Source organism: Pteropus alecto, unplaced genomic scaffold (assembly GCF_000325575.1).
Source record: "Pteropus alecto unplaced genomic scaffold, ASM32557v1 scaffold72, whole genome shotgun sequence".
In the NCBI taxonomy this organism is placed as follows: Eukaryota; Metazoa; Chordata; class Mammalia; order Chiroptera; family Pteropodidae; genus Pteropus; species Pteropus alecto.
Genome location: NW_006436811.1, coordinates 7720106 through 7727527, shown reverse-complemented (window position 1 = coordinate 7727527; position 7422 = coordinate 7720106). Strand labels below are relative to the sequence as shown.

Genomic DNA, 7422 nt, shown 5'->3' with positions numbered 1-7422 from the left:
TTATACACACTCATACACACAATAGAGGTCCTATCTCAGCAGCAGCCCAGTATTTCCCTAGGATTAGTATGTTCCAGCTCTAATATGGAAGAAAAAGATAGAGAATAGTTGTCATAAACAACAGGAAGACTTAAACATAAATATAAATGTAATTATACTTACAATATAAATGTATTTAAAATATAAATATATTTATGTAAAACCATCAACATATGTTTTATAGAACTATAATTCATTGCTGATGGAAGAAAATATTTTATTGAACTATAATTCATTGCTGATGTTGATATAGATGGATGGAAGATTGTTAGCAGCTGGGAAATCAGTTAGGGGCTATTTAATAATCAGTTAAGAGATGACCTGAATTAAGGCTATAACAGGTGGAAATAGTAAGCATGCGGGTGTGAAGAGCTGTTTCAGAAGTGGCATCAATACACCTTTGTAGTTGATCAGTAAGTGAGAAGAATCAAGGGAACTCCTAGATTTCTCATTTGGTATTCACATGAGTGAAGAATAATGGAGAAGAAGAGAAAGTAGATTTTTGAAAGTATGAAGTAAGGAGAGAAATAAGTGAGATGAGCCTTTATAAACTTTCTTGGACACTTTTTAACTTCTGGGAAATCCATGTAGAGGTTATGATGGGGAATAGGGACTTAGAACTCAGAAGAGAGATGGGAGCTGGAGATGGATTATTTGAATAGAGGTAGAATTATGGCAGTAAGTGTGACGTGGATTTCTCAGGGAAGAATGTATAGAAGAGGGGAGAGATGCAGACTGAGGTATGATTTTTCTTCAAGCTTCCAGTGGTGATATTGAATGCGTAATAGATGGAAATTGTGTGCTAGGGACTCCAGAAAAATAAAAGATGAATAAATTCCATTCTCTTGAGGAGTTTATGAAACATTTTTTACAGTTTGCGAAGCATTTTTACAAAACCATCTTTTAGAAAAGTTCTTACGTAATTCTGTAATCTCAGCAAATATTTAATAAGGCAAAGACGGTCTCAAAATTGGATTCCTTTTGCAATCACTTTACTGACAGGCATTGATGATGACATACATATAAAGGTTCTGCTCTCGGATGGCCTGAAATGGAGCTGTATCAAATAATCACTTCTTTGCATTGAGAACATTAGGTAAAAATAGAGGCATACAGAAGTATAGTGACATGTCTCTAATAGGGTCTTATTTCCCCAGAAACCATAGCCATCTGAGATGCCAGCAACTACTGGGAATTATACAGTAAGGCCTCTGGGAAGACAGCTAGGTGTCACAAGGAATATTCATTTCACTTACACAGGAGTATGTTGCATGCTTAAATATCTATATTACTTTCCATACAAACTTAGCTGGTTTATTTTTTAAAAAATAATAAATGAGAAGCAGCAAATTTGAATTAAGCATTTTAGCGAAGAAGAAGACCTTAGAGTTTTTTAGTTGAATCTCCTCATCTTACTTAGGCCCAAAAATGTTAAGTGACATATCCAAGGTTATTTAGCTAGAATGATAACCTGAATCAGCTTGACTCAGTTCAGTGTTCCTTCTGTTTCACCATAGGGCAGAAGGAACATCTATAAAAAGAGCATGACAATATTGGGAAGAAAAGCCTGACAGACTATAAAATGCAGACACAAGAATTCAAGAAACACAACAGTTTCAGGTCATTTAGTGTAGACACACTTCATTGGGCCCTGAAGTTATCTCTGGATGCAGCATTGCATAGTCATTGAGGTTCATAATTATTGGTCTGAGTCATCAGGAAAACATGAACTTATGTTCCTAACTTTTATGGAAAATATATTAGGAACATTTCCATCCCAAGTGGTTAATAGTTTTTCTTTTGAATTTGAGGTTATAAGAGATAAACCCTCACTCATCCAGAAAACTAAACTCTTCAGAATACAGTTTTCCAAGAATGCTGTAATAAGTGAGGCTTATTGAGGAAAGAAATGGACAGACCTGCTTACTCTTTCATTAAAATGAGGAGACTTGGTTGTTTGGTCCGGAGAATAATATACTTTAAATGTCCTGTGATCTTAGTTGTTTGGTCCAGAGAATAATATACTTTAAATGTCCCGAGAACTGAAGCCCTAGTGAATGTTTAGAGGAAGGAGGGATCTACCTCTGATACCTGCTTACAAAGCTGATGCCTTAAGGCTCATTCTTGGTCAATGGCATGAACGCCTCAGGAGAAGTGTGTTTCTTAGTTTGTTTTATTTTTTGGTGGTGGTTGTGGGGTTTCACTTGACTTTATTTTAGAACCAGTTCCCTTAAAGTCACGTTCACACATTATTCATCCATTCTCCTGTCTTTGAAGACTAGCAGGCTTGAGTTTTGCTATGTGACTGTGTAGTCCATACTTGGCTGATTCCTTCATCTTGGCATTTCTGTAGCTCTCTGCACCGATTCAAACTCGTTTTCTGAGTTTCAGTGATTGGCATAACTCTATTTTAACCTGTCATCTTGGTTCATCCCATTCGATTGTCAGCCTCTCAACATCTATTCCTTTTATTCCTTTCACTAGGCCTGGAAACCGATTCCCAAGGAAAAAATGAATTTAATTATGGACTTGGAAAATGATACATTTGTATTTGTAAGAGGTTACCAAAAAACATTTAGTTTTTGCCCTTTCTAAAGCAAAGGAACTTGTCAAAATTGAGCATTTTTATTTGTCTTTACCCATGTGTGTTATGGGCCATTGAGTGGGCTCCCACTTCTGAGAATGCTATGAGTAAGTGATGTCCACAGTGTCCTGTCCTCAGCAGCCCTGCTCAGCTAGCTCCTGTAGACTCATGCCTGTGTCTTCCTTCGTGGAATCAATCCAGCTCATATTTGGGCTTCCTCTTTTTCTGCTGCCTTCTGTTTTTTTCCCCAGCATTATTGCCTTTTCCAAAGAACCCTGCCTTCTTATTATGTGCCCGAAGTAGGACAACTTCAATCTTGTCATTTTTGCCTCCAGTGGTGTTTCAGGCTTAATTTGCTCTAGAACCCACTTGCTCATCTTTCCGGTGGTCCAGGGTATCTCTAGAGCTCTCCTCCAATACCATATTTCAAATGAATCATTTTTTCTCCCTATCAGCCTTCTCCACTGTCCAGCTCTCTCACATTCATACAGTCATTGGGACTACAAGGGTGTAGATGACCTAGGCCTTGGTCCTCAGTGCTCTGTCTTTGATCTTGGTGATCTTTCCTAACTCTTCCATTGATGCCCTTTAACCATATATTTATTTTGATCACTATAACGGTTTTATCTATAAAACTTAAACGTGATAAGATTTTGTATAGGTGCCATCATTTTCTTTCTCTCAGTTTGGGATATTTAAGTGGTTGAAATTAGAATTTTTGTTGTGGTGGAAAAGTCAGAAGTTATTTGTGCATTGCAGAGCATTTAACTAATATTCCACTGTATTTTCTGAGTAAGGTGCTGGCCACTCACTGGGCATGTAAATTCAAGGTCATTGGGTTTCAGTGCTGGGAGTGAGACTGTAGGGGTTCCTTTCTCTTGAATAGGGTAAGGGTTTGTGGAGGATCAAGGGCAGTATATAGAATTGGCTACTTTGTGTGTCATGAGTGAAAATTGTATTTTGGCTTAGTCCTTTTGCACACGGAGCTACAAGAGGCTGCAGAGGTTAGGACTGTATTCAAGCTGTCCTCAAATGAGAGCTGGCCACCCTTTTCTGCAAATCCCCAAGGAAAAGAGATTCCGTGACCTTGGTTGTGACTACACATTTCAGAACTTCACGATCACACTCCTAGGGACTTATTCCTAAAGCCCATTCGTAAGCCTTCCTCTTTCAGTTAGTTTTTCTCCAGCATTATTTATTTATTTTTTTTAACTTTTACTGTTTTGGTTTTTTCCCTTTTAGTTTCTCTATCAAAACACTGCGTACTCATTATGTACTCATTAGAGAAATACCAGAAAACATAAAGAGAAGTCAGAGATAAGAAAAGTAAATCTACCATAATTTTAATTACACTCAGAACAGTGAGACAACTTTCTATATGCCATTTGTATTTTGATTTTTATACTTAAGAATGTATAGTACAACCTAGGTATGCCAGTAGGCATATACATCTTTTGAAATAACCCTTTGTAGGATTTGATTTTATGGCTGTGATAATTTGTTTAACCACTATTCAATTTTGGACATTTAGGTTGCTTCCAAGATCGAGTAATTACAAATAGCAGGGAAATAAATATTCTTTTGCACATCCTTAATTGTTACCTTAGGATAAATTTCAAGAGTTAGAATTGCTAGAGTGAAAACCATGTGGATTTTATGGCTTTTAATATTTTCTGCCAAATTGCTCTGCAGTTTACAGCCCCACCCATTAGAGTATGAGAGCGGCCTGCTCTTAATTAATTTACATTGCAGCTACATCTCAAGAACTTGGAAAAGTTAGCTCACTGGCATGAGATGGTCATTTCTTAGCTTTAGGAGCACGCTATAATAGAAGCTTAATAACCATCATCCTGTCCTTGTCACCTCATGCCTATTGTTTAGACTGGAGATTTTAACATAGTCTCTTTTAAAAGGGAAAGATGAATGGTGGAAAAAGGGAACAGGGATTTTGGAGTAATATGTATTCGCGTATGTGAATGTTCTCTGCATTTCCTACTCTAGGGATATTGAATCAGCATCCATAATGTTCCTTTACGGATCGTTTGCAGTAGGATCATAAACAGCCATGCAGATATGAGTGCAAGGGCTCTGAATGGGTGACAGCTAGTTTTCCCATGTATCCCATCCAAGTCTGGTTTAGTCTCTTTGTATAGGAGCGTACAGAGGTAATTTGAGGCTGGAAGTCCTGTATAAGTTAGTTGGAAAAATCTGGCTAATATAATTTCTAAGTTTTGTGACAGAATGAAGAAATGGGCCACCAAAAATAAATTGTGATTTTAAAATATAATATTTCTTATGGAGCTTTAATTAAAATATTTTCCGCTGAAGAGTCTTTCCTCTGAAGTAAATATGTGAGAAATTTATTATGTTAGGAAAATGTACTCTTGATGGTGGCAGCATTTATCTATTAAAGTAAGAAGATATTGATGGTGCTATGATTCACAGCACTGCTTTTTGTTGTTTTGTTTGCAATCTAGCCGTATTGAGGGTATTTGATTCTAAGGCAAAGCCTTTCAGCTGGTATGGTATCAAGTCACAATGGTGCCCCACAAATGGTTATAGGTGTGCCTGGGGTATCTATCCCTTTGGGACCCTCTGCCAAGGCTAGTCTTGTCTGATTATCCCACTGTGCAGTAGAGCTATTACCTGTTCTCTGTGTTCCATAATGTAAAAGCAGTTGGGAAGCACTGCTTATAGACCTGTTTTGACCTTTGGCTTTTGTGGAATATTGTATGCTAGAGGTTCAGATCACCATTAATGTGCCTGAGCATCCAGACTCAGCTTCCTGTAGATTACTCGGATACTATTTTGGGAGAATTGAGAGATCCAGAAAAGTTTTGGGATATACTGTAGGACTAGAGTTACCTAAGATTTTCATAGAGTGATTCGGAAATTTAAGGGTAGTTTTGTGATCTTCAGTGCTTTTTTCCTTGGAAGAAAGACCTAGCTAGGCTTGATTTTGCAGTACTGTGTTCTGTTGAACTGTACTATAAACAATAGGAGATGCAGAGATTATTAGTCATGGGTAAGAGCTGTTAAGGAACTTACTGTTGCATGGACCCACATTAATATTTGTGTTTACTTGCAGACTCTGTATATTTCTGCATCCTTGGCTGCAATTCATGTAGTTGTGAGAAAGTACTGAATACCTATATTTCCTCTTAAAAGTTATACCATAGCACAGATCACTTTCTCATTGTCTGAGTTTTTGATGGAAGATTCTGAATAGTATAAAATTTGACATTAGATATTTGTAACACTACTTTAAGAAGGATCTATCAGCTCTTTCCAGTTAGCTTCCCTATTTGTTGGCTTCACTGGTAATAAATTATAAAAATAGGCCCATGAGTTGAACCTCAGATGCCTGTACTGCTTAAGTTCCCCTTCATAATCGCAGAGTGCTAGGTTTCCCCGCATCTGTCATTGAAGGGTGGAGTCTTCTTCGCCAGTTCTGGATGTTTGCACTTAACAACCAGGGAACCAGGTTTTAGCATCAGAGTTGTACATAGTTTCTTATTTAAAAACTGATAACTTGAAGAAATGTAAATGTAGAATGCTCTATTGAGTGATTACGTTTAGATCATTATATTAGTTAGCATTTCTGTATTGCTTCTCCTTGATGACTTATTTTCTGTCAAAATAGTTTACTCAATCGAGTATTATAAAATAAAAAATTTATCTGTTGATGTTATGGCATCATACCAAGTACTAAATCATCAGAAGACTTTTCCATATAGAGAAATGGAATCATTTTGTTGAACACTTTTTAACTTAAAAAGATGATTGGTAGAAACATTCTAAAAACATTGTTGAATAACTTGTCTCATTTGTTAGGAGAAATAGTAAAACTTACCACCTTAAAACTATTTTTTTAATGTTTGTATAATGCATTCTAAAATTAGAAACAGATCGAAAGATTAAGATTAGTCAAGGCAGAGTACTGTATCTCAAAATCTACAATTGTTTTTTCCCACTAGACATTTTTCAGAGACATGCAAATCAAAGGTATGTGTGTTTGTGTGTGTGTATATTTGTAGCAGTTATATAACTTACATACGAACAAGCACATGGATATATAGATATATCTATATTCTTCTGAAATCTGACATAAAAATGACTTTTATTGCTTTATCTAATTGTATTTTCATCTTACATATGCTTTATCTAATTTTATTTTCATCTTACATATAACAGTTACACTGGGTGATGAATTCTTTACTTCTGAGAGAAAAATGATTAAATGAAGAATGATATATTTGCCCATTTTGCCTACTATTTCAGATTATTAACCAGTCCCTTCTATTTGTCCTGACAAAATGTTTATCATTAATGTAGGGTAATGGAATAACATTTGAATCACTGATATAAGTATGTTTAAATAATATAAAGTAGTATGAGAGTCTGGTCTGTTTCTTCAAAACTCTTGTAGATGCATCTTGCTGCTTTTGATAGTTTTGTAGACTTGACAATAGTGATTGCATTTAGGAATTAGTGTTCTTATATATGTCTAAGTATTATTTCTGATATCCTCTGATTAATAAAGTAAGAAATGCATTATTGAGTCGTTCATTTATTTTTTATTTTTAATTACTTTTATTTATTTATTTATTTTTTAAGCGAGGGCGACCCTTGGTTGACCTCACAGATTAGATTGCAAGGACCTTGTCAGTTTACAATCCCTTATTTTTAATTTTTTACGCTTACAGCACCTGACTTGACAGTCTTCCTTGGTGGTCTCCCATCCAAGTACTAACCAGGCCCGACCCTGCTTAGCTTCCAAGATCAGACGGGATCGGGCT

General features: G+C 36.1%; 1 protein-coding gene across 14 annotated transcripts in view; it reads left to right on the top strand.

Moving 5' to 3' along the window:
• KLF12 (Kruppel like factor 12) overlaps nucleotides 1-7422 on the top strand; it is a 371797-nt gene that overhangs the window by 140442 nt on the left and 223933 nt on the right. The gene's annotated exons all lie outside the window — the stretch shown is intronic.